Here is a 19,990-nt window from a genome sequence, read left to right on the forward strand (position 1 = left end):
CAGGGTGTAGTATTGGACTGCTCACATATGTATTTATAGTACAGGGTGTAGTATTGGACTGCTCACATATGTATTTATAGTACAGGGTGTAGTATAGGACTGCTCACATATTTATTATAGTACAGGGTGTAGTATAGGACTGCTCACATGTATTATAGTACAGGGTGTAGTATAGGACTGCTCACATATGTATTATAGTACAGGGTGTAGTATTGGACTGCTCACATATGTATTTATAGTACAGGGTGTAGTATTGGACTGCTCACATATTTATTATAGTACAGGGTGTAGTATAGGACTGCTCACATATTTATTATAGTACAGGGTGTAGTATTGGACTGCTCACATGTATTATAGTACAGGGTGTAGTATAGGACTGCTCACATATGTATTTATAGTACAGGGTGTAGTATAGGACTGCTCACATATGTATTTATAGTACAGGGTGTAGTATAGGGCTGCTCACATATTTATTATAGTACAGGGTGTAGTATTGGACTGCTCACATATGTATTTATAGTACAGGGTGTAGTATAGGACTGCTCACATATGTATTATAGCACAGGGTGTAGTATTGGACTGCTCACATATGTATTATAGCACAGGGTGTAGTATAGGACTGCTCACATGTATTATAGCACAGGGTGTAGTATAGGACTGCTCACATGTATTATAGCACAGGGTGTAGTATAGGACTGCTCACATGTATTATAGCACAGGGTGTAGTATAGGACTGCTCACATGTATTATAGTACAGGGTGTAGTATTGGACTGCTTACATGTATTATAGCACAGGGTGTAGTATAGGACTGCTCACATGTATTATAGCACAGGGTGTAGTATAGGACTGCTCACATGTATTATAGTACAGGGTGTAGTATAGGACTGCTTACATGTATTATAGCACAGGGTGTAGTATAGGACTGCTCACATGTATTATAGCACAGGGTGTAGTATAGGACTGCTCACATGTATTATAGCACAGGGTGTAGTATAGGACTGCTCACATGTATTATAGCACAGGGTGTAGTATAGGACTGCTCACATGTATTATAGTACAGGGTGTAGTCTTATATATATTGTAGTCTGAATGGGTTCCGTGGTGTTTCTGTCCGTGCCTCCGCACCGCAAAAAGATAGAACATGGTCTATATTTTTGTGTTGCAGACGGATCACAGACCCATTCAAGTTGAATGGGTCTCGATCCGTCCCAGCCACCGCACAAACGTTGCCCGTGCATTGAAGACCGCAAATTGCGGTCCCCAATGCACGGAAAGCAGCACAGCGGCCATGTGCATAAAGCCTTAGACAAAATAGACAGGCTAAGGCTACTTTCACACTGGCGTTTATGGGTCCGCTTGTGAGATCCGTTTCAGGGCTCTCACAAGCAGCTTAAAACGGATCAGTTGAGCCCTAATGCATTCTGAATGGATAAGGATCCGTTCAGAATGAAACACTTTGGCTGCGTTTGGTCTCTGTTGCGCTTTTCAGACGGACACCAAAACGCAGCTTGCAGCGGTTTGGTGTCTGCCTGACGATGCAGACTTACAACGGATCCGTCCTGACTTGCAATGTAAGTCAATAGGGATGGATCCCTTTTCACTGAAACAATATGGTGCAATTGAAAACTGATCCGTCCCCCATTGACTTTCAATGTAAGTCAAGACGGATCCGTTTTGACTTTTTTTTTTTTTATGAATAATGCAAACGGATCCGTTATGAACGGATACAAGCGTTTGCATTATCGGTGCAGATCCGTCTGTGCAGATACAAGACTGATCCACACCAAACGCGAGTGTGAAGTCTCGCCCTACAGACCACATTTATTACATTGGGTCTGTTGGGTTCCTCCACATTGTTCATGGTAGAACCTCCAATGGAGTCTTATGATGGAGTTTTCAGGGCAGTTATGAACAAACATCAAAGGCTATGGGCACCTTCAGGACAGTTTTCATTTACGATTACATTTTACTCTTTTTTGAGCTAAAAAAATCTTTTTTTCATTGGTGTTTATTAAAAATGTTCAGTCGATTCTCCGATACAAGGGTTATACAGGTCCTTCTAAAAAAATTAGCATATTGTGATAAAGTTCATTATTTTCTGTAATGTACTGATAAACATTAGACTTTCATATATTTTAGATTCATTACACACAACTGAAGTAGTTCAAGCCTTTTATTGTTTTAATATTGATGATTTTGGCATACAGCTCATGAAAACCCCAAATTCCTATCTAAAAAAATTTGCATATCATGAAAAGGTTCTCTAAACGAGCTATTAACCTAATCATCTGAATCAACTAATTAACTCTAAACACCTGCAAAAGATTCCTGAGGCTTTTAAAAACTCCCAGCCTGGTTCATTACTCAAAACCGCAATCATGGGTAAGACTGCCGACCTGACTGCTGTCCAGAAGGCCATCATTGACACCCTCAAGCAAGAGGGTAAGACACAGGAAGAAATTTCTGAAGGAATAGGCTGTTCCCAGAGTGCTGTATCAAGGCACCTCAGTGGGAAGTCTGTGGGAAGGAAAAAGTGTGGCAGAAAACGCTGCACAACGAGAAGAGGTGACCGGAGCCTGAGGAAGATTGTGGAGAAGGACCGATTCCAGACCTTGGGGGACCTGCGGAGTCTGGAGTAGAAACATCCAGAGCTACCGTGTACAGGCGTGTGCAGGAAATGGGCTACAGGTGCCGCATTCCCCAGAAACAGCGGCAGAAGCGCCTGACCTGGGCTACAGAGAAGCAGCACTGGACTGTTGCTCAGTGGTCCGAAGTACTTTTTTTAGGATGAAGGCAAATTTTGCATGTCATTCGGAAATCAAGGTGCCAGAGTCTGGAGGAAGACTGGGGAGAGGGAAATGCCAAAATGCCTGAAGTCCAGTGTCAAGTTCCCACAGTCAGTGATGGTCTGGGGTGCCATGTCAGCTGCTGGTGTTGGTCCACTGTGTTTTATCAAGGGCAGGGTCAATGCAGCTAGCTATCAGGAGATTTTGGAGCACTTCATGCTTCCATCTGCTGAAAAGCTTTATGGAGATGAAGATTTAATTTTTCAGCACGACCTGGCACCTGCTCACAGTGCCAAAACCACTGGTAAATGGTTTACTGACCATGGTATTACTGTGCTCAATTGGCCTGCCAACTCTCCTGACCTGAACCCCATAGAGAATCTGTGGGATATTGGGAAGAGAAAGTTGAGAGACGCAAGACCCAACACTCTGGATGAGCTTAAGGCCGCTATCAAAGCATCCTGGGCCTCCATAACACCTCAGCAGTGCCACGGGCCGATTGCCTCCATGCCACGCCGCATTGAAGCAGTCATTTCTGCAAAAGGATTCCCGACCAAGTATTGAGTGCAGAACTGAACATCATTATTTGAAGGTTGACTTTTTTTGTATTAAAAACACTTTTCTTTTATTGGTCGGATGAAATATGCTAATTTTTTGAGATTAGGAATTTGGGGTTTTCATGAGCTGTATGCCAAAATCATCAATATTAAAACAATAAAAGGCTTGAACTACTTCAGTTGTGTGTAATGAATCTAAAATATATGAAAGTCTAATGTTTATCAGTACATTACAGAAAATAATGAACTTTATCACAATATGCTAATTTTTTTAGAAGGACCTGTAAATCGATTTGTTTGTAAGCTGTCAGTCTGTTCTCTTTGAATCCCTTCATCTGACGGCTCGTGTGTAACTTTTTTCTCTGATTTCCTAACCTCATAAAAACTAATTTATTAGTCTGATAAGAAGTGAGCTATAATAAGAGGTACACATGAGCAGTCAGATGACAGGATTCAAAGAAAACACTGTTACAGATTGATATTTAACCTTTGTATCTCAGAAATGGCTAAACATTTTGAATACAGACCAACTGAAATACAGACCAATTGAATACTGACCAATTTTAGCCCAAAATGAATAAAATGCAATAATAACAAAATGCCCCCAAAGGTGTACATAGTCTTTAAGACCAGTTTTGAAAGAAGCCAATCAGCCAAGAAGAAAACTTTTCCTTTAGACTTACTAAAGAATATTTTTCAAGTATGTGCTGCAACCACCCCAAAAATAAAATAAATGGAGTTAGCTGGTGACCACAAGACTCTCCATGGTCTTGTGGTTCCCAGCATAGTCCCTTTGGTGCAGAAGTAGTGGTGGAGCATTTTGATGACGTGACACCGGCACATCCCCAGTACTCACTTTGAATGGAATGATGCATTTAATGTCATATTTTATTAGATTTTTGTTGTGTTTTGGGATTTTGAGAGGAAACTGGAATAAAGAACTCTCTCATCAGCATGTATGGACAGGTTTACACTACGTGCAGAATTATTAGGCAAATGAGTATTTTGACCACATCATCCTCTTTATGCATGTTGTCTTACTCCAAGCTGTATAGGCTCGAAAGCCTACTACCAATTAAGCATATTAGGTGATGTGCATCTCTGTAATGAGAAGGGGTGTGGTCTAATGACATCAACACCCTATATCAGGTGTGCATAATTATTAGGCAACTTCCTTTCCTTTGGCAAAATGGGTCAAAAGAAGGACTTGACAGGCTCAGAAAAGTCAAAAATAGTGAGATATCTTGCAGAGGGATGCAGCACTCTTAAAATTGCAAAGCTTCTGAAGCGTGATCATCGAACAATCAAGCGTTTCATTCAAAATAGTCAACAGGGTCGCAAGAAGCGTGTGGAAAAACCAAGGCGCAAAATAACTGCCCATGAACTGAGAAAAGTCAAGCGTGCAGCTGCCAAGATGCCACTTGCCACCAGTTTGGCCATATTTCAGAGCTGCAACATCACTGGAGTGCCCAAAAGCTCAAGGTGTGCAATACTCAGAGACATGGCCAAGGTAAGAAAGGCTGAAAGACGACCACCACTGAACAAGACACACAAGCTGAAACGTCAAGACTGGGCCAAGAAATATCTCAAGACTGATTTTTCAAAGGTTTTATGGACTGATGAAATGAGAGTGAGTCTTGATGGGCCAGATGGCTGGATTGGTAAAGGGCATAGAGCTCCAGTCCAACTCAGACGCCAGCAAGGTGGAGGTGGAGTACTGGTTTGGGCTGGTATCATCAAAGATGAGCTTGTGGGGCCTTTTTGGGTTGGGGATTGAGTCAAGCTCAACTCCCAGTCCTACTGCCAGTTTCTGGAAGACACCTTCTTCAAGCAGTGGTACAGGAAGAAGTCTGCATCCTTCAAGAAAAACATGATTTTCATGCAGGACAATGCTCCATCACACGCGTCCAAGTACTCCACAGCGTGGCTGACAAGAAAGGGTATAAAAGAAGAAAATCTAATGACATGGCCTCCTTGTTCACCTGATCTGAACCCCATTGAGAATCTGTGGTCCATCATCAAATGTGAGATTTACAAGGAGGGAAAACAGTACACCTCTCTGAACAGTGTCTGGGAGGCTGTGGTTGCTGCTGCACGCAATGTTGATGGTGAACAGATCAAAACACTGACAGAATCCATGGATGGCAGGCTTTTGAGTGTCCTTGCAAAGAAAGGTGGCTATATTGGTCACTGATTTGTTTTTGTTTTGTTTTTGAATGTCAGAAATGTATATTTGTGAATGTTGAGATGTTATATTGGTTTCACTGGTAAAAATAAATAATTGAAATGGGTATATATTTGTTTTTTGTTAAGTTGCCTAATAATTATGTACAGTAATAGTCACCTGCACACACAGATATCCCCCTAAAATAGCTAAAACTAAAAACAAACTAAAAACTACTTCCAAAAATATTCAGCTTTGATATTAATGAGTTTTTTGGGTTCATTGAGAACATGGTTGTTGTTCAATAATAAAATTTATTCTCAAAAATACAACTTGCCTAATAATTCTGCACTCCCTGTATAGGTGGCAGTCACACTCTGGCCCTGGTGCTTGAGAGGACCTACATTCCCCATTGCCATGTAAGACTAGTATTATAAATGCCACATGATAGGTGGGGGTTGTTAACACTTTATTATTGGGTACCAGGAGCTTTTATTGCTCCTCTGTGTGGTCAAAGGTAAATGGGGGGGGGGGGGTAGATTTGTCATTAAGTGCATGCTACATTTTACTATGACTTCATATTTTTCGAATTGAGCAGGTTTTCGGGATAATGATCTCTAGGCCTCATTCACACTTCAGTGTTTGGTCAGTGATTTGTGAGCCAAAACTACAGAACAGGTGCAGATCTTTCCCTTAAAGCTCATCTCTGAGTAGGCTTCACTTTCTGGTTTTGGTTCACAAGTCACTGACCAAACACTAAGGTGTGAACGAGGCCTTAGACAGGTTGGGTTTAATAGTAGCAGTGAGCGTTGTCTGTATCCGTCCGTCCGCTGCTGAGCACTAGGATCTCGGTGGAGATGAAGGTGTCGGTAAGTGGTGATGTGTTGTCGAAGAGGCATATTTAATCCTTTTATTAATGTAGGGTCAAGAACATTCTGTTCTGGAACAGCCCGCAGCATCTATCTGCTAAACTGTATCTTTATGCATTGTTGTCAGACATTAGAAATCACCTCCGGCTATACTGGATTAATGCGAGCATCTCGGAGCTCAGCGGAGATTGTTGCATCTTTACTGCAAAGTGCCAACTTTCCACAATGGTTCTTTCAATGGCTTGATCCTCTATTCTTGCCGTTTCATTTTGATATGGTTTAGGGCCATCAATGATGGTTATTTTTATCTGAATTTCTGCAAATCTTTTTGAAGAGACTCTGAATTAATGCTGTGCAAAAAAATAATAATTCAGGATTCAGCTTACCAATCCTTCACTGATCCCGTTCCATCTATTCCTAGGTCCTCTGCCAGTCTTTGCTTTCTAGTTCCTCTCAAGAAATAGGAAATGGCCCACTCAGCCAATCAATGGTTTCCTTTGCATCTTAAAGGACCAGGAAGCAAAGACCAGCAGCGGGCCCGGGGATCCTCAGAACGTAAGTGCCGGGGGATCAGTAAGCCGAGTAGGACCTTTCATTTTCTCACAGCATTTTGAACCTTTTATAGACCCTTCAAAGTAAGTGACCGAAAGTGATAACTTTCCGTACCTGTTCATATGACCGCTGCAGCCAATCACTAGCCTCAGCACTGACATGTGTATTAATGGCATATGACCACTGAGCCTGTGGTTATCTGCTATTTGTGCACACATCACCTCTGAGGCCACTGATTGGATGCAGTCATTTGAGTAGCCACCGAAAGTCATCACTTCTGATCTGGTGGGGGCAGGAACCAGCGTTGTCGGGAGCTGCAGTCGTAGGACTTTTAAAAGGGGTTTTTTTTTTCTTGTTTTTTTTTTCATTTTTGAAGACTGCATGCAGTTCATTTTTTTTTCTGAAAACCTGTTAAAGAAAAGTAAGAAGCATCCAGTTTTGATTACTTTTTTAATGTTTATGCATTTATTTTAGAATATTACCCTTTAGTGAAGCAAGATCCGACCATTATAGCCACCTTAATCCATGGCGACATCTGTACTGAAACACCAACACCCCATTCTGAAGTGGCTACGGCACTGGCCATAGCCCTTACAGGGAAATTTCCTGGTGGGCCGTTACCCAGGGGGCCAACCAAGCCCTCCTCAAGGCCACCATTGTCATGCTCTCGGCATTAATTATTGCTAGGAGCATCTGGTACTTACCGTATACACATGGCTGGCAGAAGAAAATACCCTCCTGCATTCATCTGTATTGCTCTCCCCAGGACGGGGACATTTTAAGTTCCCAGTCTGCCCCTGATGGCTACTATTCTAAAATATAAAGAGAGACCGTTTAAAGGGGATGTCTCAGGTCTACTGTCTAAAGGCAGCAAGGGATATAGGGTGGGATTCTGAGTTTGGGAACATAGCATTTTCTATCGTGATTCAGTATTTTCATGGTAAAAGCTATTAAACTGCTGCCAGGACTCCTAAAGTCCTGCTTCCCCCGCTGACACCCCAGTCTTTGTATACAGACTTCTACAGGAAGACCGGCCAATCACTGTGCATGAACGGGAGAAGCAGGACTCCCAGACATTGTGTATGAGTCCTGGCAGCAGTTAAACAGCTTTCTACCTGAAAATACTAAATCAAATTATAAAAAACGTATATATACTGACCTGAATTTGGGTTGTGCTATATGGCCCCTATGTTTGTCACGGTTTTGATAGAAATGGTCAGCTCCTCTGTGCTGTAACAGTCACTCATTGGCTCAAGCCTGAATCGGGTGCTTGGTTTAGGCACATTGGGTGTTCATCGCATTGCCTGATTGTATGAGCGAGTCTGTTAGGGCTGTTTCACACAAGCGAGTCCATTACAGGAATCGCACTCCGTGTCTAGAGCGTGATCCTCCCTTCTGGACTTGCAGGAGCTCACAGATACTGCTTTACTGTATAATGCTGTGTGCTTCTGCTTGACCTTACTTCTACAGCAGGGATGGCCAACCTGCGGCCCTCCAGCTGTTGCAAAACTACAACTCCCAGCATGCCTAGACAGCCTACAGCTGAGCATGGTGGGAATTGTAGTTTTACAACAGCTGCAGGTTGGCCGGCCCTGTTCTACAGGATCATAGTATCATAAAACTGTCAGTATGATTCTGCAGAAGTAAGGTCATGCAGAGGCACGCAGCATTATAAATCAGTGTAAGGCTACATGCAAATTTTGGATCCGCAAAACACGGATGGTGTCCGTGTGCGTGCAGCAATTTGCGTAACGGCACGGACAGCCATTGATATAACTGCCTATTCTTGTCCGCAAGACGGACTAAAATAGGACAGGTTATATTTTTTTTTGCGGGGCCACGGAACGGAGCAACGGATGCGGACAGCACACGGAGTGCTGTCCACATCTTTTGCTGCCCCATTGAAGTGAATGGGTCCGCATCCGAGCCACAAAAACTGCGGCTCCGATGCAGACCAAAACGACGGCCGTGTGCATGAGGCCTAATACTGTGCGCTCCTGCAAGTCCAGAACGGAGCATCACATTCTAGACATGGAGTGCGATTCCCTTGATGGACTCGCTCGTGTGAAACAGCCCCTTTAAGCCTTTTCGTCTTACCTACTTATTATTACAAAGCTATGAGTAAGGCCTCATGCACACGACAGTTTTTTTTCACGGCCCGCAAAAACGGGGTCCGTGGGTCCGTGATCCGTGACCGTTTTTCCGTCCGTGGGTCTTCCTTGATTTTTGGAGGATCCACGGACATGAAAAAAAAGTCGTTTTGGTGTCCGCCTGGCCGTGCGGAGCCAAACGGATCCGTCCTGAATTACAATGCAAGTCAATGGGGACGGATCGTTTGACGTTGACACAATATGGTGCCATTTCAAACGGATCCGTCCCCATTGACTTTCAATGTAAAGTCTGGAGTTCTGTTATACCATCGGATTGGAGTTTTCTCCAATCCGATGGTATATTTTAACTTGTAGCGTCCCCATCACCATGGGAACGCCTCTATGTTAGAATATACTGTCGGATATGAGCTACATCGTGAAACTCATTTCCGACAGTATATTCTAACACAGAGGCGTTCCCATGGTGATGGAGACGCTTCAGGTTAGAATATACAAAAAAACTGTGTACATGACTGTCCCCTGCTGCCTGGCAGGTGCTGCCAGGCAGCAGGGGGCAGACACCCCCCCCCCCCCCTGTTTTTAACTCATTGGTGGCCAGTGGGCCCCCCCTCCCCTGTTGTTAACTCGTTGGTGGCCAGTGTGCGCACCCCCCTCCCTCCCTCCCTCTATTGTAATAATAGCATTGGGGCCAGTGTGCGCGCCCCCCCAACCCCCCCCCCCCCCCCTCCCTCCCTCTATTGTAATAATAGCATTGGGGCCAGTGTGCGCGCCCCCCCAACCCCCCCCTCCCTCCCTCTATTGTAATAATAGCATTGGGGCCAGTGTGCGCCAACCCCCCCCCCCCCCTCCCTCCCTCTATTGTAATAATAGCATTGGGGCCAGTGTGCGCCAACCCCCCCCCCCCCCCCCCCCGATCATCGGTGGCAGCGGAGTAGAAGATTCATACTTACCTGGCTGCTGGCTGCTGCGATCTCTGTGTCCGGCCGGGAGCTCCTCCTACTGGTAAGTGACAGGTCTGTGCGGCGCATTGCTGTCACTTACCAGTAGGAGGAGCTCCCGGCCGGACGCAGACATCGCAGCAGCCAGGTAAGTATGAAAATCTTCTACTCCGCTGCCACCGATGATCGTGGGGGGGGGGGGGGGGGTGTGCGCACACTGGCCCCAATGCTATTATTACAATAGAGGGGGGGGTTGGGGGGGTGCGCACACTGGCCCCAATGTATTAAAACAAGCATGTCAAACTCAAAGGCTAACATGGGCCAAAAAAACAAAATTTAAGTTTATGTGGGCCGCATAAAAAAAAAACGCCTGGCCGTGCGGAGGCGTGCGGATCCGTCCAGACTTACAATGGAAGTCAATGGGGACGGATCCGTTTGAAGATGACACAATATGGCTCAATCTTCAAACGGATCCGTCCCCCATTGACTTTCAATGTAAAAGTCTGGACGGATCCGTTCAGGCTACTTTCACAGTTAGAATTTTTTTTACAATATAATGCAGACGGATCCGTTCTGAACGGATCCACCGTCTGCATTATATGAGCGGATCCGTCTCAGACGGATCCGCTCTGAACGCAAGTGTGAAAGTAGCCTTAGGGGCGAGAACCTGGGATCTTTCATCCCTTGTCCTATTCAGCTCTATCAGGGTGAATAGGACTTCACACTGTCCCTACTGCTCTGTGCCTTGTGCACACAGCATCAGGGATGTTACCATGGCAACCAGGGCTTCTGTAGCGTCCTGGCTGCCATGGTAACTGATCGGAGCCCCAGGCTTACACAGCTGGGGCTCCGATCAGAAGCTGCCACTGCACCACCAATGAGGGGGAGGGGAGAGGTCCCTGTGGCCACTGCCACCAATGATTTCAATACTGGGGGGGTTGAGAGGGGCTGGCGCACTGTGCCACCAATGATTTTAATGGGATGGGGGGGTTGAGGGGGGGGCACACTGCACCACCAATGATAAATTACCCCTTTATACAGGAGGCGGGTACTGGCAGATCAGCAGTTAACCCCTCAGGTGCGGCACCTAAGGGGTTAACTGCCTCTGATCGCAGCTCCCTGTCAGGGGCAGGGTGCCGGCAATGCGATTCTGCTGCCGGCACCCGCCTCCTGTATTGTGTTAAACTACTTTCACTATCAGGCCACACAGAGCGGCGCCCAGCGATGTCTCAGCACTCACCATTAGTCCTGGGCGCCGCTCCGTTCGCCCGCAGTGCCCCATTACTGTCTGCTCTCCTGCTCCACATGCTGCTGATTACTATCGGAGCGATGGGAGGAGACATCAGCTTCACTAGTGGGCAGTCCTTCTTCCTGGCTGTAGCGCTGTCCAATCGCAGCGCAGGGAGAAGGAACGCCCACTAGTGAAGCTGATGTCTCCTCCCATCGCTCCGATAGTAAGCAGCATGTGGAGCAGGAGAGGAGACAGTAATGGGGCACTGCGGGCGAACGGAGCGGCGCCCAGGACTAATGGTGAGTGCTGGGCGCCGCTCTGTGTGGAAATAGTCCAATCATTGGTGGCGCAGTGCGCCCCCCCCTCCCTCTATTCTCATTGGTGGCGCAGTGCGCCCGCCCCTCCTCCCCCCCCCTCTCTTCTCATTGGTGGCAGCGGCAGCAGCACAGGGGGAGGGAGGACAGCTTCCTTCTCCCCGTGCTGCTGAGAGAACATGAGCGCGCCGATAGCAGCGCGCTCATGTTCAGAAATACTTGCCGGGCCGCAAAAATATTCATTGCGGGCCGCATGCGGCCCGCGGGCCGCATGTTTGACACCCATGTATTTAAACAATAGAGGGAGGGAGGGGGGGTTGGGGGGGGGGGGCGCGCACACTGGCCCCAATGTATTAAAACAATAGAGGGAGGGAGGGAGGGAGGGGGGTGCGCACACTGGCCACCAACGAGTTAACAACAGGGGAGGGGGGGGGCCGCACAATGATATTCAAACTGGGGAGGGGGGGGGGGTCTGCCCCCTGCTGCCTGGCAGCCCTGATCTCTTACAGGGGGATATGATAGTACAATTAACCCCTTCAGGTGCCGCACCTGATGGGGTTAATTGTACTATCATATCCCCCTGTAAGAGATCGGGTGCTGCCAGGCAGCAGGGGGCAGTCTTGTACACAGTTTGTACTGTATTCTAACTAGAAGCGTCCCATCACCATGGGAACGCCTCTGTGTTAGAATATACTGTCGGATCTGAGTTTTCACGAAGTGAAAACTCAGCTCTGAAAAAGCTTTTATGCAGACGGATCTTCGGATCCGTCTGTATGAAACTAAAACCTACGGCCACGGATCACGGACACGGATGCCAATCTTGTGTGCATCCGTGTTCTTTCACGGACCCATTGACTTGAATGGGCCCGTGAACCGTTGGCCGTGAAAAAAATAGGACAGGTCATATTTTTTTCACGGCCAGGAAACACGGCTCACGGATGCGGCTGCCAAACGGTGCATTTTCCGATTTTTCCACGGACCCATTGAAAGTCAATGGGTCCGTGAAAAAAAACGGAAAACGGCACAACGGCCACGGATGCACACAACGGTCGTGTGCATGAGGCCTAAAGCTGTTGAAGAGTAAGGCTAGTTTCACACGTGTTAAGGTATCCATCCATCCGATACAATTGCGTTCACTGCCAGAGCCCATTGACTATAGGGCCGTGCACGGCCGAAGTCCATTGGCTATAATGGGATCCAGCGGGGATTCAACTGGTTTCTGGTTTGAGCGCCAAGTTTTGACAGAACAAAAAAAGGGAAGGAACCAGTTTTTGTCTGGCCGAGACTCTGTGCTCATGCCGAGAACTAGCTTAATCTCCACTAGATCCCATTATAGTCAAAGGGGACCATCAGTGCACAGCCCTATCTGGGTATGCCAGACACGGTCAACTCCGGCAGATACCTTACCACATGTGTGCAAGCAGCTTTAGTTTCACATTAGACATGTTTGAAGTCCAGGTCCGTGTGCTTCACATCCGCTGTTCATTGCGTCACTCTGTGAGATCCAGCAGCCAGTAGTGGAATACGGACGGGATTTACAGTCGTCGGGGAATATAAAGGTGTTGTAAGCGACTTGCCTAAGCAAGCTTCCTGTTAAGCTATAAATGCAGATTTGTGATCCGTAAGGCAAGGCTTTATCAACAAATCATTTTTCACCCATCACAGCCGGAATATAATAAAAATGAAGTTTACTTACAAGTAGCACCTAGTGAAAGTCTATCTGCACTGTGCATTGGAATATATTATCTTTTATTTCAAGGCCAGTTGACTTGCTGGGATATAAGTTGGGAATGAAAAGAAGCTCAATTCTTCATCCTGAAGTTGTTTTAGAAAATTCTCTTAAAAATCACAGCACCCTTGACAATACATGCTGCATACTTACTGCTGCAAGAATATTACCTTGCCCCGGTCCTGCGAGCAGCTGCATCTCCTGCCTAGCACCCGACACGTTGTCTTCTCCCACGCTGCCTTTTTTTGTGTCTTTTGGAGAATAGACTACGTGTGACATCCCAATTCTTGGTGATTTACAGCAGATGGAGGGGAGTCAGATGGAAAAGCGACATTCTCTAACAGTGTCAGAATATCATGTAGCTTTGGCCAAATTTCTGGACAGTTTTTGCCTGGGGTCTACACCCATAGGTTGACCCACACACTCACCCTGTGCAAGAGCAATATGTAGTAGCAGGTCCTATGGGTGCAAATTTGATGACAGTGAGGTGCTGTCCATAGACCATTTGATGCTTGGCTCACCAGAAGATCCTACTTGAAATTGTGAGACATAGAAGGGACGAGCGTGATGAGATGAGATCTAATAGACAGTAAGAAGCCACTATTATTTTTTTACCATGGTCTCTCGATGCACAGTTTGCATATATAAGCAGCACATATAGTTTGTACCTGTTACTAAAACGCGCGTAGCAAATGATGGATGAAGAACACCCAAGATATTTGCTCTCTAAACTTAAGTGAACTGTGAATGAAGCTCCCCAAGCTGTGTAGCCTCTCACCTAGATCCCTTGAAGCAAGAGTTGTGCATCGTAAATGTGTATTCTTTTAGTCAGTCTTGCCTTCATGCCTCCCCTGACCATCCTTTAAGCACCACTAGACTGAGAACCATCAAGAAAATTGAATTTAATAAATGAAGCTTTTTTTTTCTGGCCCAGAGATTCAGTTTGGCCTTAGGCATTACATTTTTCAGGTTTAGGATTCTGTATGAGAATCATAATTTACTTTTTATTTTTGTTGACCATAGACGTTTACTCCCGCGGTTGTATCTTGTTATACGGACTGCTACCGACAATCGGAACGAGCCAACAACACATGGTAGTTTTTGCTTCTTTTTGGGAAGCTTTGAGTTGACGTCCTTGAGCTTGGGAAAAAGGACACATTCTTTTATATAATCTCAGATGTAGACCCCATGTAGAGCAGCTACACTGAGCAGAGGCTGAAGGGTAGTCTACAAAGTGATTACGCCGTGAATTTTCACACCTTCAGACAGATGCTCTCATGGGAACACAAGGTCTCGAGAGGCTGATGTGTGGAGCCTCAGGTGGTCGCTTCCCTGTTTTCCATCAGTGGTAGGCAGTGATGACACATGCTGACAAAACACTGTCTCGGAGCTGTCTCATCTTGTCTCATTTCTACAGAACAAAATAAACCCCGGGCAAAGGGGCCGCTCAGCTTCACAGGTAGATACTAGCAAAGGAAAACATACTTGTGTTCTACCCTGCAAACGTGTTGCATCTCTCTGACAGCCAAGAAATGAAATCACCGGGATGCCTCCAAGAAGATGCTAATGTTACTCTTCTCAATACTAGTGATCGTCAAATAAAAAAAATTAAAGGTACTCTGTTGTTAGCTGTGTATTAAACCCTTTAATGACTGGGAAGTTTTCCATTTTTTCATTTTAGTTTTTTTTAATCCCAGCTCTCCCAAAGCCATAACTTTATTTTTTTCATTCACATAGCCGTATGAGTTCCTGTTTTTTGTGGGAGAAGATGAACTTTCTAATAGCACCATATACAGTTGCATAAAATGTAGGTAGTGGGAAAAAAATGACAAATGAGGTGGAATTATTAAAACACCATTCCGCCACAATTTTATGGGGGGGGGGGGGGGTTCTTACACCATTTCCTATGCTGTAAAACCTGTTAGTTTTATTCTGCAAGTCAGTACAATTATGGTGTTACCACATATGTATAGTTTTTCTTGCGTTTTAATACTGAAAAAAAATTCATCGCCATATTTTGACCCCTCTAACTTTTTTGTAGTTATGTGTATGGAGCTGTGCGAGGCCTCATTTTGATCACTTTATATGTAAATTTTTGTGGGAGGTAAAGCAACCCAAAAAATGGCAAATCGGACATTTTGACTTTTTCCGTTTTACGTATGGGAAAAATATTTTAATATTATGGGCGTTTTCTCACGCGTTGATGCCCATGATGTGTATATTTTTATTCTTTTCACATTTGTATTTACATTTTGGGGAAAGGAGGGTGACTTTAATTTTAAATTATTATTATGAATTTTTTTTAAACTTTTTTTACACTTTTTTATAGTTTTCATAAGGAACAATAACAAGCAATCATCAGACTTCTTGTCTCATAGACTCCAATGCATTAGCATTAATTTTACTATGTTCCTATGGAGCCATGCTCCATCGAAAATTATATGCAGCAGCCTCCTGTCGCACAGGATTACAGGGGCTGTCCCATACATGCTCTGGCTCCCCCAATCCCCTCCAGGGGAAGCTGGAGCACACCCTGAAGTGCACGCTTCTGGGTTTTATGGCATCCACATGCCGTGGTCACATTTACCACGGCATCTGAAGGGTTAAAAGTCAGCAACCGGCATTATCGCCGTTCGCGAACAGTGTAAATTTACGTTTGGCGGTTGGGAAAAGGGTTAAATGGACTCAATGTATTGAAAGGCTGCATGGCCATTAGTCGTTGAAGTTTTCTGCACAAAATTATTCAAGAAAATGTCTCTTAACCGCGTGTATCACTTAATGACCCTCTGGTTCAAGGAAAGTCACGTTAACTTGGGAGCGAATAGAACACTTTCAGGTCATCCGCCTTTTCATATTTTTAGCTGTAGATCTGCCAGGGCTCCTCTTTTGCCTTCCATGATGGCCAGTCTACTTGTCAGACTGCTTGATGCTTCCTGCTGCGCTTGGATTGTCCAGTCCAAAAGCCGAGCTTGACAAGAAGAAAGTGTCTTGGACTACCGATGCACAGTGGTGACCAAGTAAGTGCATCTTGTAATTGTTTTCTTTGTTCCCCACTTAAGTTATTTTCTTGAAACGGACGATCGCTTCAAAATGAATTTGCTAGGGAGAGGGGACATTTCATTTTCAATCGTATTTTTTTATTGGAAGAAGCACTATGTATGGCACTATTGTACTTGAACCAAAATTCAGTAGAATAGAAATGGAAAATCAAGTGCATGACCTTCATTTTGCTCACTGAAAGGGAACCCCACGTATGTCCACTTTATTAATCTTCCATAAAGTCACCCAGCACGTTACGCCTCCTCATAAACTAGGCGCAGCATCCAACAGTCCATGCGCCCCCTGGCTGGCGTAGATTGCAGTGTTCTTTTATGCCAGAAAACTGGCGTAAAAGTTGATAATGTGGCGAAACCTCTGACCCTGCCCCCATATCAGGAAAACGGAAAAGACGTAGAAACACCAGTTGTCCCAAAATATTTGTGCAAGTGGTGTTGAAAAAGTTGGAAACGCACCAGAAAATTGGCATTTATTAAAGGGGTTATCCAAACCCTATAATGCCCCCTCTAATGCCTGGGCCCCTCACACTGGTTGTACTTACCTTGCTCCCCAGAACTTGCGACACTTCTGATTCCTGCACGACCGCCGCTGCCTCTCCTAGCCACGCGGAGGAAAACATGCGGTGATTGATTGGGAAAGCCAATAGCAGGCCGCGATGGGTATGAGCCTCCCTAGCATCGACCGCGATGCTAGGAAGGCTTGTCCCCGTCGCGGCCTGCTATTGGATGCTCCCTCATTGCCGATTGTTTTGATCCGCCAGACGAGGAGATGCAGCGGCTGTCGTGCGGGCATAGGAAGAGACACAGGTGCCGGGGTGCAAGGTAAGTACAACCTCGGGCAGTTGGGGGGGCATTATAGGGGTTGAATAACCCCTTTAATAATAAATCTCCCCCTCTGTTTTTCCAGAAAAATATATTTTGGATCCATCTTGAGCAACATCCGGGCTCCTTAGCAATTGCCATGGCTACTGTGCCTGGAGATACGCCCATAACCTTAGCTATTCAAAAAGGTGCACCTACTACAGTTTTCTTCTTCAGATATTACCATCCTGGTAATTTTTGACTCGCCCCTATTTATAAAGCATGTGCTACACATCTCTCTTGGCGTAGTATAGCGGATGTCAGCTGGCACATTTCCGTGGCATGGCGCCATTGCATGACATCAAAACGCCAAGTCTACTATATATAAATCTTGAGTGCTTATATAGACATACAAAAAAAAGGCAAAAAGTTTATCAACCCTCCGCAACTGGTTGCCAAAAGAAATCAACAAATGCTATTTCACCATAAAGCGCCAGAAAAATATTCATACGTACGATCTGCTGCTCAAAGCTGATCTGTCACTATGAATTTCCTAGGGTGTGCTGAGTCTTTATTATACGCCTCATCTAAATATCAGCTCTGTTTCTCAGTAGAATATGCTGAATTCAAACCCAAGTCATATTCAGGAGCGGAGACTGACGTTATAGAAATATTTTATCTCTGCATTTTAACTCCTGGGGGCAATAATTTTGGAAAGGAACAGCAATATTTTGATTCAGTGAGCTGAATAATGTATAATTGCGTTTCTTTATTTCACAAAAGTCCATAAAATTAAACTTTTCTCATTTCAGGTATAGTCAGCAGTTTGACAAAAACAAAACCATACATACAATTACACCTAGCCCTCTTATTAGAAGACAAATCCGCCAAATTTCATAATTTCTTATTAATACCATATTTTAACATTGTTTTTTCAGTTCAACTGTTGTTCGTCTGAGCCAAGTTTCATAGCATCCGCACAATAAGTATACCATCTTCTTAAAAAGGATATCTGCCCAAAACATTTTAGAAAATCAAGTTGGTGCAGTAGCCAAAATATGATTATTTTTTAATTACCAAGATAATTAACATTTTTCCAGTTTATTTTTTTTTGTTTTGCTGTTGTGACCATTTTTGAAAAAGGAATTTCTGCCTATTACTGGTTGTCGGTTTTCAATTTTTTTTCTCAGAACATAGTTTGTCATGGAGCCTGTGGGTGAACCTGCCATGAAGTGCTCTGTTTACCTGCAGTGCCTCTGCAGGGGAAATAAAGCATTACACAATTAAATCAATGGGCTGTCTGTAGTATTCATGGACATGTTGGGTCCTCCAGGGGATGAAGATCATTGGCAGGGGGTTGCGATTGGATTGTGTTATTTTTTTTTTTTTATCTTCACAAAATGCATCCAAAAACACTTGCTTTGTACTGCTGCTTTTGCCATCTTTAGTGGCATTTTTGTTGCTTTTTTTCTGGCATTTAAAAAAAATTATAATAGGGCCATTCATTTTTATGGCTTTTTTATGCAAGAAATGCATTTTTCTACAGGAAAAATGTTCAGTCCTTTTTGAAGTCACTTCTTCTGTAGATTGGTATTAAAAAAAAAAAAAAAAAAAAAAGTAATCACACCACTTGCTTTTTTTTTTTTCCAAACAGTCCAAAAAAACATATGTCTATGGAGCAAAATTCCAGAAAATGAGGCAAAAAACACCCCATCCAGAGCATTCTGACCCAAAAAGTGCAGCACAAGTGAAAATGCGACTAAATTAAAAACCTTTAATATTTCCCACAGATATCTGAAGCTAGTGGTTTTTTTTTCATAAAAATACAGTAAAAACATTAAAAAATATATAAACCAAAAACCCACAGAAATAGTAAAAAAAAAAAAAAAGTTATTTTGTGGGCATGTAGTTCTGGGAATCATATAGCTTTTGTTCTACAGATTTTATTCAGCCAAATGGAGGTCATCCACTAGACATTTTTGTGAAAAATCTCGACAATCTTATAGATTTTAGAAATATAATCAGAAGAATACTTGGATTACTACCGTACATCTTTCACCATTTTTTTCCTTTATACTTTTTCTCTGCCTTTATACTGATTGGGACTTTAAGTCACGGCCTTGGTATTTTTAGAAGATCATCTTCTTGGAGCAATGTGCTCAAGCCCTTGTGATGTTGCTCAAAGTCGTCTTATTTATGAGGCTGGAAGATTGATATGTTTCCGTACCCACTGTGAAAGCTTAGTTTGTAATCAAAGAACCAATTAGACATCTGATTTCTGAAACCTTTGCACTTTGTAGACCTAGTGTAAAATATATTAATGTCCTATTTCTCTGAATGCCAGCCTTTCTCATTTATACATCTTCCCTCTACTCGGTCATCACTAAAATAGATTATTTTTTTTTCTGCTGGTTTCTCTATTTCCATGATACTGGCTTTTAGTGGGCTTAATTGCAAGCAGTGTAGCTTTGAAAACAACCATCATTATAATCGACTCAAGAAAAGTATTGATTCTCACCGGGTCTAGCGCACAAAATATCGGCAGCAGTATGTCAGCACCGAGAACTGGCAGCAAGATCAAAACAAGGAAATAAATATTCTGTTCCTGGAATGGAAATAAAAGGGAAAGAAAATAAATGGCTCTGCTTCTTCCTCTGCCGTCCACAGGAGATGATCCATTGACCCTCAGCTAATAAGTCCAGTCTTACCACGGCCGTGCTTGTTGTCGTCTTGGCATTCAATGGTGGATTTTTTTTAATTCGTTTTTATATAATGAAGGAAATATTAAAGGTGTTGTGCAACAAGAGGGGGGGGGGGGGGTGTTTGGCAAACTCACTATGCCCCCCGCCTTCCCACTTGGACCTGTAAAGGAAAGTATACT

At 44.2% G+C, this 19,990-nt stretch overlaps 1 protein-coding gene across 2 annotated transcripts in view; it reads left to right on the plus strand.

The window, feature by feature from the left end:
- Nucleotides 1-19,990, plus strand: part of LOC122944558 (mitotic spindle assembly checkpoint protein MAD1-like) — a 381,207-nt gene that overhangs the window by 333,060 nt on the left and 28,157 nt on the right. The gene's annotated exons all lie outside the window — the stretch shown is intronic.

The sequence above is a fragment of the Bufo gargarizans genome, chromosome 8, assembly GCF_014858855.1.
Source record: "Bufo gargarizans isolate SCDJY-AF-19 chromosome 8, ASM1485885v1, whole genome shotgun sequence".
NCBI classification, from domain to species: domain Eukaryota; kingdom Metazoa; phylum Chordata; class Amphibia; order Anura; family Bufonidae; genus Bufo; species Bufo gargarizans.